Here is a 23,247-nt window from a genome sequence, read left to right as displayed (position 1 = left end):
GGGTCGGGGGCTAAAAAACAATTTAGAAGGTTTTTCGCAATGACTTTATAAGAGCTGCTCCAATTATTTTAGAACCTAACTAGTGCTTATAGGATTCCGTAGAAAAATAAAGAACTCTTTATAGTTTTGTTCATTCCGTCTGTCCATCTGCGTACTATATTACTGCTAATTTTATTTATACATAAACTAATTTTTAACTTAGATAAGTACATTTACACGCACATAGAGTAAAATGTACAAAAAAACAATGTACACTTTATCGCTCATCAAAAGTAAATTGCGGTAAAAATGACTTCATATATCGTGAGGTGGCCACCCCTAACATTATAGTTTCACCTTTAATGGACTCCATAACATTTTTCTTGCCTGCCACATAAAAGTGTTGCCTACAGCATACCTATATTATAATTATATCTGTACCTATGTAAAAAAGTATTAATGAAATGTCTTTCTGTACAGCGCAGTATCAAAAAGTTTAGAAGACAAAATATATTATGTGCATCGAATTCAGAATCTTCTTTCTTTGGTATAAAAAAAATGCAAATAAAGTACAGGTAAAGAAAAATTAATATTGACTGTAAGTAGTCCTGACAAAATAAAAAATAAATTCAAGTACAGCTTTTAGACAACTTTTGTATTTCACAAGTGTAAATTAAAAATTTATAACACCCCCGACGATCCAAAGTATTTGAGTTTTCCAAAACATCATTTTCAAATAAATAATTATGTATTTAGGCAACGTCCATCTTGACAGCTTGACATTTGTCTATTGACATAATATTATTATGAACCTAACGGTTATCTAACCTTTTCTACAAGAAAACTAGAAAAGAGCTGATAACTCTTAAACGGCTGAACCAATTTTTTTAGATTATAGCTAAGAACACTCACGATCAAGCCACCTTTCAAACAAAAAAAACTAAATTAAAATCGGTTCATTCGTTTAGGCGCTACGATGCCACAGACAGATACACAGATACACAGATACACAGACACACAGATACACAGATACACACGTCAAACTTATAACACCCCTCTTTTTGGGTCGGGGGTTAAAAAATGTCTTTTACGAAATTTTGGTAATCTCTTTCCATTCTTTCTCTGTATCTCTACTATCTGCGATCAGTCTTTGGACTATAAATAGATTTGGGGTTCTTTTTCACATTATTAAGGTTTTTTTTTCAAAAATGGGAAACAACGAAAAATGTTTGCATTAGTTTTGTACATTGACAAATGTGTATCAAATAAATCGAAATGGCGGCGTCAGCCCTCCATGTTTCACGTTTCTAATAATTTCTCCTGCCTATATAACACTTTGTAGAAAATATTAAGTTCTAGGCCTGGACTTTTTAAGTAACGAAATTTATTTACTGGAAATCTATACTAATAAATAAAATTGGAGTGTCTGTCTGTAATTTCGAAATAACTACCACATATTAAGGTCATATGGTTATTTGAACGATACCATAACTGAATCACACGTTTTTAAAATTTTTGTTTGTCTGTCTGTCTGTCTGTCTGTCTGTCTGTCTGTCTGTCTGTCTGTCTGTTTGAAAAGGCTAATCTTCGGAACGGCTGAACCGATTTTAACGGGATTTTCACATACAAGTAGAGGATTGACCAGGGTGTAACATAGGCTACTTTTTTAACCGACTTTCAAGAAGGGAGTTGTGTTTTTGTACCTATGTACACCGAAATCTCCGAGATTTCTGAACCGATTTGCGTCATTTCTTTTTTAATCGATTGAGGAACTTTGCGACATTGTTTCATAAAAAATTTGGATTCCAACTCCTCAATCCTGATGCTGCAGGGGATCTGACCAATCCACGCGGGCGAAGCTGCGGGCATCAGCTAGTACCTAATATATTCTGTTTATTAATGGACAGAAGTATTGTAACTATTGTATATGACGTACCTACTTGCATTAGTAGCGGTCAGTGGTAGAGCCTCTTTCATAAACTTAGGAATTTGCTGCTGTACCTATTTACTCTTTGCTAGTTACGAGTACAAGTGGGTTAAAACTTACCATGGTCATTAAAAAAAGTGATGTAAGCAAGCAAAATCGCATTCAAAAATTTGTATTTTCGACCAAGTTAGTTAAAGAGAATTACGTACAGAAAGGAAAGAAAAGAAAAGAACTAAGTACAAAGATAACGAAGCCACTCCACAGAATATTAATGACCCGCTGCAAATGATCAAGTACCTACTTCTTTACTGAGGCGGGTTATTCGTGGATTTATTCTTTTAATTTTTATATTTCTTTATGAAAGTTTCACTGCAAGTTATACAATAGTAAGAAGGTGGGCATGGCTTAGTTGCAAAAGTGCATATTATTCGATTGAGCTGGTTAAATAACATTGAGCCAAGTCGGTTACTAGATGGGTGACAGACAGACAACATGTGCTCCTATAAGGGTTTCGTTTTTCCTTTTAAGGTACAGAACCCTAAAAATTGGTTTTCATTATTTATTGAATGAAGGCGAGAGGCGACAGTTTAGACAATTTTACTCCTGATTGGGTAGATTTGTCTGTATGAATCCCAATTTTTAGCCTAACCAGACGCAGGAGTGACAGTCCGATAACACACCTGTGTCATACGTCACGAGATCGTTTAGCTGGACACAGAGTAAAGTGGTTACAGAGAGAGAATAAACAAAACATTAATGTTGTTTTAGCTTATGAATTTGATGTGTGAATATTTAGCACAAACAGGTGTTTTTCCCAATTTCTAATTAAGTTCAAATTAGATAAAACTTACTCGGTTTTCAACATTGATATTTTCAATATATTCTCCAAAATTGAGGAGGAGGATTGATTTGTTCCACAACTACGCCCCCTGTCAATGTTTGCCTCGGTAGCTCAACGGTTGAGGGACGGACTGAATTCCGAAAGGTCGGCGGTTCAAACCCAACCCCCCCCCCCCGTTGCGCTATTGTCGTACCCACTCCTGGTACAAGCTTTACGCTTAATTGGAGGGAAAATGGGAGTATTAGTTATCATTAGCATGGCTAATATTCTTTTTTTTAAATGTCATTCAAGTGCCAAAAGATTCTTGTCGTACTTTACCTCAGCGTGCTTGCGTGTCCACACTGGTCGCGCACACGCCTCGCGAGGTTTATGGACCTCGGTTATGAATAATTGAATAATGTTGCTCTTATCGCGACGCTTTCCCATAAATCTCTATGAACAAAGTTATCTGTGAAAGGACAAAGGGATTCTATTATTTATTTATGCACCCATTTTCTATTTCACTTTTTCTATTGATATGGGTCGCTATTATATACGTGTCAAGCGTGATAGCATATTGATGTTGTTTATTACATAATCATACTAGCTTATGACCGCGACTTCATCCGCGTGGACAAACAAACCCTGATTTTACCCCATAGGGGCTGAATCTGCATGCCAAATTTCAACCCGGTCCCATCCCGGTCCGTCAGCGTTTCCTTTTATATATTCAGAGACTAGCTTATACCCGCGACTTAATCCGCGTAGACTATGCAAATTCGAAAACCCTATTTTACCCCTTTAGGGGTAGAATTTTCAAAAATCCTTTCGAAGCGGATTACTTCGTCATAATAGCCTATCTGCATGCCGAATTTCAACCCGATCCGTGAAGTCCGAAAAGTGAAAATATCAATCAATACTATAATCTATCTCAAGGAGACTCAAATATCTCCCTTCAGCCGATCGAAAATGAGTACCTAATCGATTTTTCACATCAAACTTTACTGTACATAGAGAAATTGTATTGAGACGTAAATATAATACAAAGACTAGTAGACTACACTATATAGAACCTGAAATAGAAAAAGAAAAGTGCCAATTTCCTGTTACAATTTCTCTACAAAGTAGCGTTTAATATTAAAACAGGTTAAAAGTGTATAATTGGCGTCCTATATCAGCGCGCCTTTTTGCGAAGGTGTCAATAAATAAAGGTAAATGGCTAAAGGGATGCTATCAACTACACCTGACGGCTCGCGAAGTCGCAAGATAATATGGCGGAGGCTTTTTATTTTGGTAGAACTCTTTTTCAGCACCATGAAGGTGAGTAAAAACAGTGCGAATAAGGCGGAAAGTATTGACACCCCGTGAGCATTATCAACTGACAGACGTCCACCGCTGGACCTATGCCCAGCTGTGGACGTCTATCAGCTGATAAAATGGGACTGGTGATGAGTATGAAAAAAAACCGGCCAAGTGCGAGTCAGACTCGCGCGCTGAGGGTTCCGTACTCGGGTATTTTTTCCAACATTTTGCACGATAAATCAAAAACTATTATACAAAAAAATTAATAAAAATCTGTTTTAGAATGTACAAGTAAAGCCCTTTCATATGATACCCTACTTGGTATAATCTTACTTTGAAAATTGAAACACATTTAATTTTTTTTTAAATGATGTAACCACAAATTCGCGGTTTTCGGATTTATTCCTGTACTTGTGCTATTAGACCTACCACCCGCCAAATTTCATGATTCTAGGTCAACAGGAAGTACCCTATAGGCTTCTTGACAGATACGACGGACGGACGGACGAACAGACAGACAGACAGACAACAAAGTGAGTGATAAGGGTTCCGTTTTTCCTTTTGAAGTACGGAACCCTAAAAGCCGTATCCATGTTAAGTAGCTGGACCATGGAGGTTGCAATGTAATCATATAACGGTATGTCAACTCTTTCCGCCCTATTCTCCGTCGGCCGTGGCTAGTTACCGACCTACCTGCAAAGCCGTGCCACCAAGCGATTTAAAAGCGTTGCGGTGCGATGCCATGTAGAAACCAAAGGGTTTAATAGAAACTGTCATACCTCTTCCAAGTTAGCCCGCTTCCATCTTAGACTGCATTATCACTTATCAGTTACCACCAGTTGAGATTGCAGTCAAGAACTAACTTGTATCTGAATTAAAATAAAATATCAAGCCGTGATAGCCCAGTGGAGACGTCCACTTCCTATTCGGGAGGTGGGGGGTTCGATCGTGTCCGAGCACCCACCTTTAACCTTGACCTTTGACCTTTTTCTATAAACACGCCACATACCTAAAGCATGTGCATAACCGTGCCACGCGAATATGATCATTAAGGTGCTAAACGACTTACGGCCTTTGACTGTACCTACCCTTTATTATTTAATTATAATATTATGATATCACACGTAGAGCGAGAACCATAAAGAGTTGTTTTACATTCTCTTTGATAAAACAAGCCAGTTGAACTACTTTCCCCCGCACTTTTCCTCATTATTAATGAGGGTTGTAGTTGTACTTGTTTCACTAACGAGGTTTTTTAATTGTGACAAGTTCTCATCATCATCAGCCCATCGCCGGCTCACTACAGAGCACGGGTCTCCTCTCAGAGTGAGAACAGGTTTTAGCCATAGCCTACCACTCTGATCATTGGCGGACACGTAAAGGTGTCAAGTTTGAATTAATAAAATCCATACTAATAATATAAATGCGAAAATGTGTCTGTCTGTTTGTCTGTCTGTCGCTAGCTTTTTACGTCTCATCCGTCTAACCGATTTTGATGAAATTTGGAACAAAGATAGCTTGCATCTCGGGGTAGGATGTAGGCTACTTTTTAATCCGGAAAACTGACGAGTTCCCACGGGATTTTGAAGAACCTAAATCCACGCGAGTGAAGCCGCGGTCATTATCTGGTATTATATAGGTACTTAGATCTACAGTTCCTTTGATCAATCGTAGGGATCACGACCCTGAACAATGAGTAATAAGTAGCTGAGAGAGGTAGTCCCCCAAAATTTGGAAGCTTTTAATATCGTAATAGGTCACGTATGAGCAATATTGGGGGCCGGCGCCTAACACAACAGTACCTTTATTACAAGTTTGTAATCTCGTTAACGTTGATAGTTTTCGAATACCGAAATACTATAACGTTAAAGTAATATCCACTTATTTTAAAGTCGTATATTCTATATACAAGTAATTAGCGATTATTACTTCTCATATTTTCCACTTGGGCCACTAAATGCATGGCTGAACTTGAGCCTTAATCAAAAGCAGCTTAAGTTTATTGTCCCTTGCACGAGTGCTTTCGGCCAGCAGGGAGAAGTGGCGAATGCTCGTGAGGCGTATAACATCTGCCCTCAAAGACATGGCTTCGTGATGACTACGACCGCTCTGCCAAGAGTGCTACGATGAAGTAGAAGAAGACTCGAAAACTATCAATGTCATTTGACATGTCCAAACTCGTACTAAGCCTCCAGGCCTCAGTCACGTAAGTACCATGTGCTTAGCCGAGTATAACCTCCACCTTCAATACAAATGTAGCGTAACCTATAATTTGCAGACTTTCAACTCCTATTCCAAAACAATTTCTATCCTTATTGAGTAAGCGTGGTATGACTTACGTCGTAATCACAATAATATTATAAAGTCGGAAGTTTGTGTGTATGTGTGTGTGTATGTTCGTTACTCCTTCACGCAAAAACTACTAGACGGATTTGGCTGTTTAGAATGGAGATGTATAATATCCTGGATTAGCACATAAGCCACGTTTTATCCCGGAAAATCAATTTCGGGATAAAAAGTGGAGGGATTTCGAAAAACCCTAAATCCACGTGAACGAAGTCGCGGGCATCCGCTAGTTTTAACGTAAAACTGAATTTAGACTTGATAACCCCAGGGTATAATCTATCTCCATTCTCAGCCAAATCAATCCGGTAGTTTTTGAAAGAGTAACAAACATATACACATACCTACACACAAAGTTTCGCCTTTATAATATTAGTGTGATGTGATAGTGTAATAATGTGATGGGTGTCCAGACGCGCGCCGCCGAAGTATTTAAATTGTTATAAAAAAAGACGATGAGCCTCAGCTCTGCCGATGTGCCTTGCGCCTAAGACACAATTAAATAAATACGAAAACAATACCGGCCAAAACTTAGGCCGTCCGCTAGTAATATAATAACATAGTAAAATATTCATTGCATAAAATAACTTATTACCATAATAATACTCTCGTTATATTATTTCGATTCGCGCCAGTTCGCTCGATACATATCTGACGGTTTTGAATTTCATCAAAAGTTTGATTGCGTTAACTTTTGTAACAATGAAATCGCCACGTTTTATTTTATATATTATTCAATTTATTATAATATTGCTGCAGGAAGCTTATATAAAACATTTACATGTTAATTTTAAAATAAAATGAGAGCCCGTCACTTTATTAATACATGTTGGAAAACTATAAATCTATTATTAAGAAGTAAAAAAAAAAGAACCTAAATGAATGTATGATTTATGGCTTGTTTCGAGGTTTGAAGACAAAACAATGTAAATATCGTGTAGGTACCATTATAATTATGATATTTTTGTTGCATTATCAATTTTGAAGGGTGATTATTATTTATCAGGGCTTTACCCGAATCCTATCATGGAAAAAAACTTTTGGTCGTCTCGACGCGGTATGGGAGTGGTTAGTGGAATTTAACAGGGCTCTCTCCGTCACTCGTTTCCACTCGTTTCATACAATCGTAGTTCCAATTTAATTTGAATGTTAAGCAACCAAAGTCCATGAAATTTTGCAGACATATTCTAGAAACTAATATCTGTGTCTGTGGTGTTTTAGATTTTTCTAAAAATATGTAGTTTTAAAATTACAGGGGCTCAAAGATTTGTATGAAAATTTTAAGACCGCGTAACTTTGAAACCGAATATTTTAACAGAAATCTGGAAAACCACAGACATAGATATTAGTTTCTAGAATATATGTGCAAAATTTCATGGACTTTGGTTGCTTAATATTCAAATGAAATTGGAACTACGATTGTATGAAACGAGTGGAAACGAGTGACGGAGAGAGCCCTCTTAACTTTTCAATTTGTCAGTGAAACAGAAGGTAACAGATCGCGAACGCAGACAGAAAAAAATTAGAGCCAAAGAGAAAGGGCTTGGCTATACGCACATTTTATGTTTTTAAAGGGCTTTTTAAATGATAAAAGTAAAGTGAGATGTAATCCGTATTTATTTCACGGCCCTTCTTCTTAACCAAAATTTGGTACTGTGCAGTGATAGATTTCCTCCCCAAAACGTATCAAAAAACACAATGCCCCTTAGCTCCATTCCACTCTGTTGATGTGTGTTGCACCTAAGTCTATCTATGTATTCAGTACAGTATCGAAGCATCATGACGTTATCCTAGAAATTGGCTTTCTCAACACGTACTTGATTAGGTTTGGGGTGAAACAAGACTAACTTAGTTGCTATTTGGTGATTACTAAGTAAATAAACTTAGTGCCCTAATGTTACTTGTTAGAAAAGTTTGAGAAAAATAACAGCCCATACTAATATCATAAATGTGAACGTGTGTCTGTATGTTTGTTACCTTTTCATGACCCATCCGCAGCGATTTTGACGTTTGGTACATAGATAGATATACCCATGATCCATGATCCATCCCGTATGGCTGGATCACGGATATTGTAAGCTATTTCTTATCCCGGAAAATCAAAGAGTTCCCATGGGATTTGTAAGCAACCTAAATCCTTGCGAATGCAATCGAAGACATCATCTAGCTAGTTAGTTACTTGTATATGTACCGTGACAGTATGGGTAAATCCAAAAGCATAGGAGGTACAGGGAAACTGTCTTGGAAATATCTAATTAATAAAAATTAAAAGCTACTTTGAAAGGATTCCAAAAAGAATTAGATTTCAAAACAATCGTTTCGTAATATTCTATTGTGCTTTTTTTCCTTTAACTGCCTTTGTTTGAAACACAACTTCTAAGGAACAAAATTTAAGGCTAAAGTAACTTAAGACGCGACGACGAATGATAATTTAGGATGCGATGGTAAGGTAGGAATCGAATGAAAACAACTTCGTACCTTGCGTACCTGCATACAACTACTTACAAAGTTTAGCTTCGAAAGCACGTGACGCCAGATTAGCTGTTCTTGTGTGCCCTTCTTTACGCTAAAAGGACAATGAAGTATGCTACAAATGGAAACAGTAACGGTCCAAATGCACTTACGCTGCACTGCGCGATTCGGCGCGACGCGGTGTGGCAAAATACCTATATACTTCTATACTAATATTATAAAGAGGAAACCTTTGTATTTTTGTATGTTTGTATTGAATAGGCTCAAAAACTACTGGACCGATTTCAAAATTTCTTTTACCATTACTTAGAGGGATTCTTCCAAATCCGTATAGGCTATATTTTATCCCGGAAAATAGAAAAAATAAATGTCCACCCGTGCGAAGCCGGGGCGGGTCGCCAGTGGTTTATATAAAGCAAAGCGCATTTGAGCGACGCGGCGCGGCACTTGTAAAAGTGTTCTTCAATAAAAATATATTCTATTCTATTCTATAGTCCGAAGTTGCCTCGATATGAAATAGGCTGTTTTATGCTGCTTAAAGCACTAAAATTAATTTTTCGATTCGTAGTAGATACGCTGAATTTCCACATATTGCTGCTCGGGCGTAAATCAGCCTTTACAACTTCTAGAAGCCATGATGCCATTTCAGTCGCACCTTACTGCCGTCACGTGTTGTGTTTATTTCAAGCCTTAAGGCGACGTTGTAAGATCCTTTGTTTTTCTTAATTTTCCGGCACAAAATCAGCTTAATGATACAAAATATTACGTACGCTTTGATGTAACTGATTTAGATTGATTTCTAGATGAGACGAGGTTTTTATTTTTTCTTGACTGGCTTACTCCCTGAATTGTTAAGGGCCTGATGGAACTTCGTCTGTGTTGGTGTTAGCTGGCAGGCGTGCTTTGCGTTTTTGGAGTGTTTTTTTTTGTTAAAACTGACTGGAAAGCGCTCTAGAGGGGTGCCGTGCGTATGTCGGCGGGTGCCGGCACAGACAGGGTCCATACTTGTATATTATAACTAACTTGTTACAAATAACTACAAACTTGACATTGGCTAATCTTTGTAAAGCCAGAAGAGAGAGGTTAGGTTAGGTTAGGTAGGTTAGGTTCCTATAGCATGTTTCAACCCAAGGTTTCAACCTATACGTCTCTTGTAGGGAATTCAATAAAACACCGTCATTATGAGTAGAGGTACATTGCTTATGTCCAGTGGCACCTTATGACTACTATTATTTATTTACTATTTAGTTTACTTATAAAAAGATGCAGGGTTTACAAACACTGTGCTTTCCGGTGCGAGGTCGCTATTTGAGCTCTTTGGGACCCCAACCTTTATCGGTTTTCCTGAATGTTGTCGGATTATTTCAAAAGCTTATTTTTATTTTTGACGACCAACACGAATCCTTTAATAGGCGTAAACTTTGGATAGATTAGGTACCACAACAATGACAAATTAAGCACACTTCTTTATGAACTCCGTCAATCAACAAAGAAAAAATAGGTCTAGTGCGTGTTCGACTCACACATGAAGGGTTCCGTACCATAATACAAAAATAACATAGAACATACTTAATTAATTTTTTAAACTTTCATGGTGGCCATTTTTGAATTTTTTATTATTTGTTGTTATAGCGGCTATAGATCTTTCTATTTATTATGGTTCAGCGCTTTGACGGACAGGCGGACGGCCGAACGGATGGATGGACGAACAGCGGAGACTTAGTAAGAGGGCCTCGATGGCACTCTTCCGATACGTAACCCTACAAATTAGGATCTTAAGGCTCAAATTAACGGTATTGTCTATGGACACAATTAACTACGCCAGTTAAATAAATTGATGAAAAGAAATTAATGAAGCACAAATTAAGAGCTTAAAGCTCAATTAAACCACGCTCAAGTCACATCTAGAATCCCTATCCCTTCAAAGCTTGCTTGTGCTTTTACAATGGTCGCAGGAAATTTCAGTCTATCCGATATCGCCGTGAAGTGTACACGTGCGTCCTGTGGTTATAAAACTCTTATACAGAACTTACGAACTAACTCGGAAGTGTTCTTAGTGATTTTTTATTAGGTATAGTATTATTTCTGTAATATTTTTCAATCTGTGTCTTGGTGTGAGAGTTCCATTTTTCCGGATTGATTTTTTGCGGTAAACTTTAGAGTTAACTCTAAGTTATTTAAGTATTTAGTTGGTTTAATTTTCAGATATTATTATGTAAGATTATCTGATGTCCCTTCTCGTTCTGAGAGGAAATCCGTGCTCTCTAGTGAGCCGGCGAGGAGTTGATGATGTAAGAGGAATTATTTACTGACGTAATATGGTTTATTGAAAGAGTCATCCAACTTTAAAAACTATAGCGCGCTTTGTTAAATGTTATTTTTAGGGTTCCGTACCTCAAAAGGAAAAACGGAACCCTTATAGGATCACTTTGTTGTCTTTTGTCGCGCAAATGTTGGAAAAAATACCCGAGTACAGACCCTCAGTGCGCGAGTCTGACTCGCACTTGGCCAGTTTTTTTAAAGTTTGCGTGGCGGTAGAGACAAAATCCTAAACATCTAAAAACACTACTTACCTACTCGATAGGTATTCTTAACTCTTAAGATGCTTTTAATATTCTAGCACTAGTATTTGTAACAATAAGTTTGATTAAAATTAATTATCTGATGATAACCGTTTACGTGGATTTGTTTTTTTTAAAATCCCGTTGGAAATCTTTGATTTTTCGGCATAAAAATAAGCATAAGTATATTTATTGGATAGAATCAGGCGTTACTTTGCGGAAGTTCATGTTTAGCAAGAAACAGTTAAAATTATTTTGCTATAATCCGCCAACAGTTGGCGGATTATAGCAAAATAATTTTAACTGTTTCTTGATAAGTATATTTGTCTCCGAGATGCAAGTTAGCAGTGTATCTCAACAAAATCGCTCAAACGGATGGGCCATGAAATAGACTTACCTACCAGACACTTTCGTATTTCTAATTAATATAGTATGGATAAAACAACATTATTATTATCGGCTTATAGATTTATGGCAATAGAATGGGATAAAGGTTTTGTTAAAAAAGTAACATTAGCCACTTAAACGTTAAAAATATACGTAGCTTGGTACTGCGATAAAATTAAGCTCAGAATTTGTTAAGCAATATTTTGAAATCCAACCCCTTGAGTAGATTAAAATGGGGTTACTTGATAAATAAAACTTGATACCTTTGAAACTTTACAGAACAAATAAATAAACATAAACTTGTTACATTGATTTACGCAATTACTTTCTGGGGTTAATGGTTGGTGTGAGCAAAGTTTTCAAGAAAATTTGGAAAGTGACTTAAGTATTTAATTAACGAGTGGATTTTCTTGGGCTTAAAATTAATTATTTGTTTGTACTCAGTCTAATGGAACAAAGCCAGGATCTGAAACTTACAGGTTTTGAGGACCTTTCTGGCGCATTGGTGAGCACCGTGGTCTTATTAGTGGGAGGTCCCGGCTTCGATTCCCGGCAAGGGAAATTTGAAAATTTATAGTTTCTACATTTTCTCTGGTCTAGTCTGGTAGGAGGCCTCGACCGTTGCTAGTTACCACCCTAGGCAAAGCGTTTATCTAGCGTTCCAGTACATCTTCCAGGTTAGTCCGCTTCCATCTTAGGCTACATCATCACTTACCACCAGGTGAGATTGCAGTCAAGGGCTAACTTGTATCTGAATGAAATAAACTTTATTATAGTTAAGACGTACCTATAGGCTTCATGACAAGATTGATCTAAATTGACACACTGGTGAACAAAACGCTGTAATTTCATGAATAAAAATACATCGATGATATAAAATTTCAGGAGGAGCCAAATGCTGAATGAAAGCTGTTGAAAGTTTACTGTAATTGTACCGTTTTGATCGAAATTAGGAACTTTGGACTCAATTTTGGAACAGTTTTTCTGTCTTGCTTAAAAATGTAAATATCAAAATGAAAAAAAATGTAAATAATAAAATCTTAATTTCGCAAAATAAATAAATCTTTTCATTTCATTTCAATGAGTTCTGATTTTTAATATAAGGGCGATTTTTTAGTAAGTTCGTAAATGCTTAAAATATTTTAATAAAGATAATAGGTACTTAATAAAAAGTTGTTGAAGAACGTCTTACGCAGGTAAAGTTAAAAGGAAAATATACTTCAACAAGTTTGTCTTTGATAGTAAAAAAATATAAAAATGAAGCCCCTAGGTGCTGTTCTGGAAAAATAGGCATGGAACTTTTTATCGTTCACTTTGCAAATAAAAATGGTAGGCGAAATAGTTATAAAAACTTTTTTATGTGCTCCTTCGAACAGCGGTTCAATAATTCAGGAAAGAGGTTTTTGGAATTTGCTTTTTGCTTTGCGCTCAGAATATCGAGTCTAACTTCGAAAAGGTACGTAAGCGAATTTTTTTATTGGAGTCTGCGTTTATCTGTCAATTTGTAAGTATAGCAAAACCGATGTTGTATTAATATTTTGTATTTTGTTTGTCTAGGCATAAAATTGCCTAAAATATATCTAAGTAAATGGTAATAAAGATGTTTCAAGGATTATAAGGTTCTAATGATAAATGAGGTTCTTGCTGCCTCATCTTCAAATTAGATTCTGAAGAAATAAATCGATTTTTGACTTACTTTTAGATTTAGATCAATGTACAAAATCACTAAGTGAGAGAAGATGAAGCGCATCAAAAGAATAACCACGCACCGAGGGTTCCATACTCGAGTATTTTTTCCGACATTTTGCACTATAGATGAAAAACTATTATGCATAAAAATAAATAAAAATCTGTTTAATAATGTAAGGTAAAGGTTCTTTCATAAGTATGTATATTTCCTCCGTATTAAGCTCTCAGTAAGTATTGTGCAGTGAAAGGAGACCTGAGGATAATGTGTTGATCATGATGATAAGATGTAAAGGATTATCATAATGCGCATGAAATGCTTACGGTAAGTAACGTAAAATAATGTTTTGCTAGTTTCGTTGTATTAATACTCTACTATTGCAGTTTTTGCTATCAATAGCCCAACCACAGTTTAAATAATAATAGTTACTTCCTTAACCTAGTAACTAATGTCTCAGTATTAATGAAGTATATTCCAGAGCTAGGAACCTAATAAGTACACTAGTCGGAATAGCTGGTAGGCTTCTGGTAGTTACAAATGTTGTCTATTAGCAAGGTTAAAGGTTACCTACTTTACTAGAGTCATTATTTAAAAATAGGTATAGGTAAATGCAATGGCACCTTATACATCTTCAAGTAGTGATTCATTGGGAATAACTATGTACTTGCACCATATAGGCAGCACTAAAATCGTCCTGGTGATATGTGGAAACTACTACCTACTTTACTTTACCTAATAAAACCTACTTACCAAACCTAACCTAACCTTTTACATAAAACTGTTTTTCTCAGAAACTGGGAGGAATAAATTAAAAATTCTTTTTTTACATGAAAGTAGGGATATCAAACTTTATTATATGTAAACTTTCATTGAGACACAAAAATATTTGTAAGTGGCCCAAACTCCATAGAGTGCTGTTCATTCTCCTTTCATAATTCTAGGTCAACGAGAAGTACATAGGTAACCTATAGGTTTTCTTGAAAGGCGCGACAGACGGATAGACAGACAAACAGACAATAAAGTGATCCTATAAGGGTTCCGTTTTTCCTTTTGAGGTACGGGACCCTAAAAAACTTACACTATTGAGTAAGTGGCCAAGTAACATGATTACATCTCCGAACAGTCGGCTCGTAAACGGTGTTCAGCGAGGAAAAAGTTGACGTTGCTCAATTCGACGTAACCACCTGAATATTTTATTGACCGCGCCTCATTTTCAACTTGAATTATTTAAACAAGTACGCCGATGGAATTTTAATTATACGACCGAAGATAATTGTGCCGGTACCTACCTGTGGCAGTTATGATTGTAATTATGAAGGACGATTTTTAAAATTCTTTTTATAGTCTTAGCAGAGAAATCCTCGTAATTTTTGATAATAATAAGAATCATGATTTTCATTTGAATAAATAAATAAATGAATAAAACATTTTTTTTAAATTTAATTACATTTTTACAAGTAAGTAAAACAAGTAGCTTTTTAGTTCCATCCATCCATCTTTAACGTCTGTATTTCTGTGTGTCATAGTCTTTTTAACAATAAACTATGAGAACTAAAGTTTAAAGTAGGTACATCACACTAATATTATAAAGGCGAAAGTTTGTTTGTATGTGTGTGTGTGTGTGTGTGTGTGTGTATGTTTGTTACACCTTCACGCAAAAACTACGGGACGGATTTGGCTGAAATTCAGAATGAAGATAGATAATTTCCTGGATTAGCACATAGGCTACTTTTTATCCCGGAAAACCAAAAAGTTCCCACGGGATTTCGAAAAATCTAAATCCACGCGGACGAAGTCGCGGGCGTCAGCTAGTTAATTATAAAAACTTATTACCTGTACCATCATACAAGGTATACCTAACACTTTTATGTAGAACTAGCTGACGCCCGCGACTTCGTCCGCGTGGATTTAGGGTTTCGAAATTCCGTCGGAATTCTTTGGTTTTCCGGGATAAAAAGTAGCCTATGTGCTAATCCAGGATATTATCTATCTCCAATCCGAATTTCAGCCAAATCCATTCAGTAGTTTCCGCGTGAAGGAGTAACAAACATACACACACACATACACACAAACTTTCGCCTTTATAATATTAGTAGTGTGATAGTGTGATGTGACACTGCAAGTTAGTACCGGATTGCGCCATCTATATGTGATTTAGGAAATTAAATTTTTCGTGAACACTTTTTTTTTGCGCGATATATCCACAAATTCACGGATTTAAATACCCAGCGATTTTCATATAGCATTATGAAAATGTACACTCAAGAATTCCATTGTTAGCTTTTAACCAGCATAGCAAGCCCATTCCAAATCTCCCCAATGCAGTACCGCACATTACTTTTTATACCCTCACCGCCATTACACAGGATAAAAACGTAAAATAGGGAAGCAAAAAGCTCAAATCAATGGTTCGTTGGCAATTAACGAGGGTGAAATGGTTTTTGGACGTGTACACTAACTACGTTTTGTCATTTTGTTTTTATATAGTTCAGTAATTGGATCATAGTGGTACTTTTAGTTGTTTATTTTCTACCCGTATAAAGAAGGATTTTGATTAAGCTGGCTGTAAGTAGGTACCTACTTATTATTTTGTTCGTAATGAGCGTTTATGTTCCGTAGTAACTTTCAAACTTATGTTTCAAGGATTCGTTCCTGAAGAGTGCCAACTGCTGTTTGTCCGTCCGTCCGTCTGTCCGTGAGTTAAAATTTTCAAAATGGCAATAGTGCAACGGGGTGGTTTGAACCGCCGGCAGACGTTACGGATTTCAGTCCGCTCCAATAACCGTTGAGCTATTGAGGCTAAATAAGTCCCTAATATCTACTCATGTGGTACTATTCGGGTACGGAACCCTAATAAAAATAGTGTCTCATAATAGTCTATACAAACAGCATTTTCCTGCTATCAAAGAACAGGGCTTACTGAACGAGAGAAAATAGCTTTGAACGACGCCAAGCTGCTATATCATTTCATTTCCATTGCAGGATGGAATGAAAACGCCACCATAATAATATTTTTAATGGGAAGTCGAAACTATTTTCCTAGTTCCTACTTCACAGAATTATTAGGTAGCTTATTTTCTGCTCAGTGAGACAGTTCAAACAATAATAGGTAGCTTATTTTCTGCTAGGGATGTAGTACAGTTTTAAAATAGTTTTCTAATCTCCGCTTCATTTTAGGCCTCTATTTTATATTTTTAATGGGAGGTCGAAACTATTGTCCTAGTTCCTAATTCACAAAATGATTATACTAGTAGCTTATTTTCTGCTCAGTGAAACAGTTCAAAAATAATTGTTAGGGCTGTAGGGTAAAGTATAGATAGATGCCCTACTTCTTGAAAAAGTGTTCTAATTTAAAAACTATTAATTTAATTTGACCAATTCCTGTTTTTAATGGGAAGTCGAAACTATTTTACTAGTTCCTATTTCACAGAATGATTATATTAGTAGCTTATTTTCTGCTCAGTGAAACAGTTCAAAAATAATTGTTAGGGCTGTAGACCGTTTTGAAAAAGTATTTTTATTCTGTCTAAGCTTCTTTCCAATTGATTCATTCCAATTCAAATTATTATATTTAATTTTAAGCTATGAAAATATATTTTTTCCCATTTCACGATGGAAGGAAAACTCCATTATGAAAATAATATTCTTGGTAGGAAGTCAAAACTACTTCACACAATTTCTGCTAAGTGAGATAGATCAAAAATAATAGTTATTATCTAATTTTTTGTTGGGGATGTAATGTAGGTTTTAAAAAGTGTTTTTAATTATTTGCCTATGCCTACGTCGTTATTTATATCAACTTTTTACTTTCTGATTCATTCCAATTCAATTTTTTATTTTAAGTATTGCGATTTTTTTTGCCCTAGGTTTTTTGCACCTAAGTTTTAGAATTAACTTAATTTATTTAAATTCATTTATTTCAAAAATTAGATTTTAGTTTCTAGTTTAGTTGCAAGATTAGGTAGTTGAAAAGTTGCATGCAACGCTCTTAAATTAATTAGTCACTGCACCCCAAAATGAAATGACTTTTTTCACCCAAAGTTATTTTTTATTACTACCCTAGAAAGGATGTGTCCAATTAATAAGCCATATGCACTTACCGCCCCGCTCACCTGGGCTTTTAAATTAATAAAGGGGCGTTTTATATTGATTAAAATCTTTGCAGAGTTAATTAAAACTGATGGTCAGTACTGGGAATGGATATTTTTAAGCTTTATACAAAAACATAGGTACCTAGTCATAGTTTCATTTATACAAAGTAATTTTGACAGGTAATAAAGCTGTGGCTTTGTGGTTAGGGCGTCCGCCTCCTAATCGAAGGTCAGGGCTTCGATCCCCGACACGCACCTGTAACTTTTCGGAGTAATTTGCGTTTAAAGTAATTAAATATCAATTGCTTTAACAATGAAGGACGACATGATGAGGAAATCTCATGCCTGAGAGAAAACATGAATTTTAAATTTAAATACACAAAATTTTAGTGCAGATAAAAACAATAAGCTCGTGATTGACAGCCAAAGTCACGAAGTTTGACAGTTCTAAATTAAGTTAGGTTAGTCTGTCCTTTTCTTGTTACATTAGTAAGAAAGAGATGCAAATAATTCATAAAATTTTATCATAATCAGTACCAATGCAATACTAATTGCCTTTCTCGTCTCTACGTTTGTTAGTTTGTTGCTGGCTTGAACTTTTCTCATTCTGAGAAGAGACCCGTTCACAGCAGTTGACCTGTAACGAGATGAGAATACATGAGTCTAGTTTTAGTTTTTTAATTTAACTTATTGTATTATGTTTTAAATTGTGCAGATGTTCGTGTTCCAGACAAACTATTTACGGTAAAGTATTTCAGGTAACGTCTAAGACGTGTACGCTTTTAGCGAAGCATTTCTCCTTCGCAATTAAGTTACCATTTGAGCACTTAGTTCCAAAAGCATCATGTTTGCATCTGGGGCCCAGAACTAAAACCCTTTTCTGGTGCCTAAACTTACTTATTTATTATTCCTTCCTACCATTGTTTTAAGATAATTATTTCTTAATAGGAGGTAATTGAATGGTTTGTATTTTTATTTTATTATTTTTTAAAAAGAATATTAGCCATGCTAATCATGACTAGTACTCCCCTTACCCTCCAAGTAAGCGTAAAGCTTGTGCCAGGAGTGGGTACGACAATAGTGAACGGGTGGGATTTGAACCCCTGACCTATCGGAATTCAGTCCGCTCCTCAACCGTTGAGCTATCGAGGCTTGCATTCAAATAAGCGATCATCATCTTGATCAACCAACTCACTACTGAGCAAGGATCTCTTTTCAAAAATAGAGGGGTTTTGGTCATAGTCTGCCACGCTACCCAAATGCGGATTGGCAGATTTCACACACCTTTACGAAGATTATGGAGAACTCTCAGGCAGCAGGTTTCTTCACGATGTCTTCCTTCACCATGAAAACAAGTGATGATTAATTGCTTTAAATGAACATAACTCCGAAAAGTTCGAGGTGTGTGATGAGAAGTAACTTATCTTCAGATTAAAGATAGATTGAATATTGAAAACGAATGTTATTGTGGAAATTTTCACACCTTTCTATCCACCATGTTTCCACTTTACCTATTTTTACAGTCACGTAAGACGTGCCGGCTTTTAGCAGTACATTTCTGTTTCGCAATTAAGTTACCGCATGAAGCACTTCGTTTGAAAACTCGTGTTTGAAGACGGGTGTCTTGTTAGGGGATGAAAAACCTGAGAAAATAACTTTGAAGGTATTGAGTTTTTTGAAGTTTTAAGTAAAATATTCTTTATTAATGTCTAAACTTCATTGCTGAGGGTAGTTAATTCTTCCATTTGAGTCGTAATACTAGAGAATTCGGAATAGAAAGGGAACCACCAGTGAAATATTTTCACCCAGATCCTTTAAAACAGACTCTGTTTCTTAATAAGGTATTATGTTCAGATCCTCAAAATGTCCAGGTCCTTTCTATTGAGTTATTCCATGCCATTATTATTATATACTTTATAATATATTGAAAACTCTATAATAGTTAATATGCCAACTAAACAAAAAAACTAAGTAACCATATCAATGTAAGCAACCGTGTTTTTGCAAAGAGGTTAATAATAGTGGAATCTATATGACAATTGACAACTAATGGCAGGCTTAACTTTGTTAAACTTTGAACACACTTTGCATAAATCAGTTTTCATACAAATACTTACTAATTAGCACACAGGCCAGGGGATAGAATAAAATCTCAAAAACATAAGTTCTCAACTCATCTATCGCATTATTTTCTTAATACTGTTAGCATAAGCATATAGGAATAAAACATTTCAGAATACTACCTTGAGAACCGTCGACATACTATTTCATACATTAATATATTAACATCAACAAAATTTGGGAAACTTTCAACATTATTTCTTTTAATGGCCATTAGAGTACGCCCAAAACATAAATCAAAGTAGGTGGACTACGTGAATAATAAATGTAACCAAATTTACCAAAACTAAACTACCATTTCTGTGTATTTGTTTACGAGTAGCGAGACGAAAATAAAATATTTTTAGAGGGATATTTTGAACAGATAATATTTGTTTTTAAAATGTGTCTACTAAACTAAGGTTCATTGAGTTTGATTGCTTGATATAATATACAAATGAGAACCAAACCAAAACTACGTTTGTGTGGAAAGTACCCACTGGGGAACGCTATTACTTGTCTTGAAAATAATTTTCCTTTCCCTTTCAGACTAGCCCGCTTGCACTTTGGACTGCATTCTTTACTTATTGTGAGTACCACCGGGTAAACTAGCAGTTAAGTTATGATAAAAAAATTAAACCATTTCTACCGCTAAGCAATATCAAGTGAAATATTGGGAGCACTCGAAAGAAGAAGTTAGTTTAGAGTAAATGTTTTCATAAAATTGCCAACCCGCTCTATCATTTCCAACCACAGTGAAATAGCATTTAAAATGTAAAATGTTTGGAGTGTTTCCAAATGTATGTTTAACTGAATTGTAGTTTCATGCTGTTTCAAAGGCCCTGAACTTTGTATTCAAGCTTCGTGTAAATTACCTGTATTTAGGCATTGATCTCTCAGCCAACGATCAAGAATTTTGAGCTAAGGTGGAAGCGACGGGTCTGCCCGCGAAATTCAAAAATTTGGTTTTTCGCATTTTGTAAACTGATACGACAAAGTAGGCTTATGGCACTTTAATTGTGCCAATGGCAGTATCATCCTCACAGATTTATATAAAAATCTTAACTTGAAAAGGTCCTGTTTAAGAAATTAGCTCTAGTATCGACTATAACTCACAGATTAGTCGATATCTCAACCTATCGCGTACTTTAGGTAATCGAATTTTCCATGTAGCTATTGAATTACTTATTTTATAGGTAGACTTATAGGGGGGTATTATTTTAAAATAGTTAAATAAGTCTTGTGAAAACTGCGATTGACAAATAACATAAAAAAAGTTAATTTGTGTATCCCCTGTTTATCTAGATGTAAACGTATTTGATACTTTTTAGGGTTTAAAGGGATTTTTGCGGTACATTAAAAAAAGCAGCGATGAGAAAAAAGAGGTGGCCTTATTGGAAGTCGGTTAAAAATATTCACATGTTTGGAATGTTTCCAAAAATAGGTACCCACATTAATTTCCTATTTAAATGAGTTTCATGCTCCTTCAAAGGCTGTAAAGTTTGTATTTAAGCTCCATGTAGATCGACTTTAGTAAGGCTTCACTTATAGTTACCTAATCTCTGAAGGTCTAGTCTGGATAATAGAATGAGACATAATGGGTATTACGGTTTGTTACTTTGTGAAACTTAAAAGTTAATCTATTTATTAAATGTTGGATTGCGTTTGATTTTTAACATTAATCATTTTGTTGCTCGTGCCATAAGCATTCTTATTGATTTATATTATGAAAAAAAAACCGTGGCCCATTTGAGTATAAGATCTAAACTAAACTTTGAAAAATAAGTAAGCATAACATTAAAATTAGTATGAAGCAGAGGCATAATATTTTCATTACTATCAAATGATAAAGATAGCAGCTTCTCCTCACCCTGAACTTTGACACGGTATAATTAATTTCAGTTAGGTGACACTTTTTGCTAATCGCTCTCTCGCCTGACCTACTAAATAAAATTAAGGTATTTTAAAGCTTGGCGCGCATGAGTGATTTCTTGAATGAACGAATTATGAATAACGAAAACTAACTAACCAACTTCCGAGAAAGTGGGAGAAAAATGTTTTACTTATAGACTTATTTTTGTGTTAAGATATAAACTAACAATTTACTTTATTATAAACCTATTTTTATTATTTTGATTTCCACGTAAGTTGTCTTGGCATACATTATGCTGATTGCACTGTACAGTCGTTCCGCACGCAACGAAATTAAAACGAAACTGAATTCAAATTAACCAAAAGAAATGCATCATTATAACATGCATGTCCAATACTATAAAATAGTTACATAATGCGCGAACAGCTTTATAAATCTTTTTAAAATTACCTTAATGATAACAAAATAATCATAATAAAAGCTTCAATAATAAAAATAAGTATTTATTCTGTTACAAAAATTCTAAACACCAATAGAAAAATATATTTTTCTTTTTGCGACAGTAATTTTTCCATTAAGTTTAGTTCTTTGTATTCTTGTATTTCCATCTTAAATCACTGTTTAACAATCGAGTAGACAGTAGGCACAAGAACAACCTTCTACAATCATTGTGATTTTTTAACTGAATTTTTCGTCGTGAAGACATTATGTGTATAATAGTTTTTAGACATGGGCGAATATCACATTGTTTTATTTTGCATTATATAATGATAATATGGACCCTTAAATGTGTTGTTAAGAATTTTTAAATGATATTAACTATGAATATTATTGTAAATTGAACAATTGAAAAGAGCAACCTACCTATGAAAAGTACCTATGATGCCTACACCATCATTATCATCATCAACCGATAGACGTCCACTGCTGGACATAGGTCTCCACGATTTTGCGCCGCCTAAATGCAGCGGCTTCTATGATGCCTACCTAAATGTTAATATTATGTAACTGCTCGCTTCGCTGCTTTGGGCTACCGATCGCTAAATAAGTACTACCTTGGTGTGAACCTTGCCCTCAACTTCAAGTGTTGCTCTACTGTACTTAATACTTGTTGAACTATGGTACTACTAATAAAATGATATTATATATTTCTTGAATTGTAGAAATATAAGCCGCTTACTAAAAACATTAGTTTTAGAGGATTATACTTAATTAATATTTTTAATTGAGGTTGCTCTCCTATTAAATCAAATGTTTATTTCATAGAATTATTAAGTACTAAAGTACTATTTATTTTAAAATCTTTATAGCACAAAAAAGATGCATATAAGAAAAAAAAGGACAGAACTTCACAGCATACAAAGGTGGTCTTATTGTTTTATTCCCAGAGTTTAAAATACTTTTTGCCTATAAGTTAATTTTATTTATAATTTATTTGTAACTTAATTATATATAATATTAATTTGAGTATAATATACCAAAAATTCTGTATAGCATCCAAGCTTCTTAGATGAAAATTGTGAAATTCTTAAAAACGCGCCTGACTTGCCGCGCTTTGCCGACTTTATCCCAAAGTAAATGAGGTTTAGGACGCATAACCGTTTCCTCATGATGTTTTCGAACGAACGGACGGATGGACCGACGGACGAACAAACACACAGACAGTGAAATTATCCTATCAGGGTTCCTTTTTCCATTTGAGGTA

General features: G+C 35.3%; 1 protein-coding gene and 1 long non-coding RNA gene across 2 annotated transcripts in view; one reads left to right on the top strand and one right to left on the bottom strand.

Annotated features, from left to right (window-relative positions):
* Positions 1–5,314: 5,314 nt before the first annotated feature.
* Positions 5,315–18,842, bottom strand: LOC123873017. The gene is made up of 3 exons (XR_006797586.1): positions 18,825–18,842; positions 12,305–12,310; positions 5,315–5,384 (listed from the first exon to the last, which is right to left on the bottom strand). It is a non-coding gene; the product is annotated as an uncharacterized LOC123873017 (long non-coding RNA).
* LOC123873016 (connectin-like) overlaps positions 10,835–23,247 on the top strand; it is a 45,777-nt gene continuing 33,364 nt past the window's right edge. The window contains exon 1 of the mRNA XM_045917661.1: positions 10,835–10,914. The gene's annotated coding sequence lies outside the window, so the exon portion shown is untranslated. The remainder of the gene's footprint in view (positions 10,915–23,247) is intronic.

This window comes from Maniola jurtina, chromosome 16 (genome assembly GCF_905333055.1).
Source record: "Maniola jurtina chromosome 16, ilManJurt1.1, whole genome shotgun sequence".
In the NCBI taxonomy this organism is placed as follows: domain Eukaryota; kingdom Metazoa; phylum Arthropoda; class Insecta; order Lepidoptera; family Nymphalidae; genus Maniola; species Maniola jurtina.
The sequence above is the reverse complement of the archived record's forward strand: the minus strand, read 5'-3'. Positions and strand labels throughout refer to the sequence as shown.